This window comes from Sinocyclocheilus anshuiensis, unplaced genomic scaffold (genome assembly GCF_001515605.1).
Source record: "Sinocyclocheilus anshuiensis isolate Anshui unplaced genomic scaffold, SAMN03320099.WGS_v1.1 scaffold374, whole genome shotgun sequence".
Taxonomy (NCBI): Eukaryota; Metazoa; Chordata; class Actinopteri; order Cypriniformes; family Cyprinidae; genus Sinocyclocheilus; species Sinocyclocheilus anshuiensis.
The window spans coordinates 453,809-454,148 of record NW_015546051.1 but is presented as its reverse complement, the minus strand read 5'-3'; the positions used below and the strand labels follow the sequence as shown (position 1 = coordinate 454,148).

The 340-nt window shown below is 35.3% G+C and overlaps 1 protein-coding gene across 1 annotated transcript in view; it reads left to right on the top strand.

Annotated features, from left to right (window-relative positions):
* LOC107699174 (Down syndrome cell adhesion molecule-like protein 1 homolog) overlaps nt 1-340 on the top strand; it is a 136,912-nt gene that overhangs the window by 90,095 nt on the left and 46,477 nt on the right. The gene's annotated exons all lie outside the window — the stretch shown is intronic.

Genomic DNA, 340 nt, shown 5'->3' with positions numbered 1-340 from the left:
CTTGTGACACTATAACAAATTCCTTGTATGTGCAAACATACTTGGCAATAAAGCTCTTTCTGATTCTGATTCTGATCTATCTATCTATCTATCTATCTATCTACACTGAACAAAATTATAAACGCAACACTTTTGTTTTTTCCCACATTTTTCATGAGCTGAACTCAAATATCTAATACTTTTTCTATGTACACAAAAGGCCTATTTCTCTCGAATATTGTTCACAAATCTGTCTAAATCTGTGTTAGTGAGCACTTCTCCTTTGCCGAGATAATCCATCCACCTCACAGGTGTGGCATATCAAGATGCTGATTAGACAGCATGATTATTGCACAGGTGT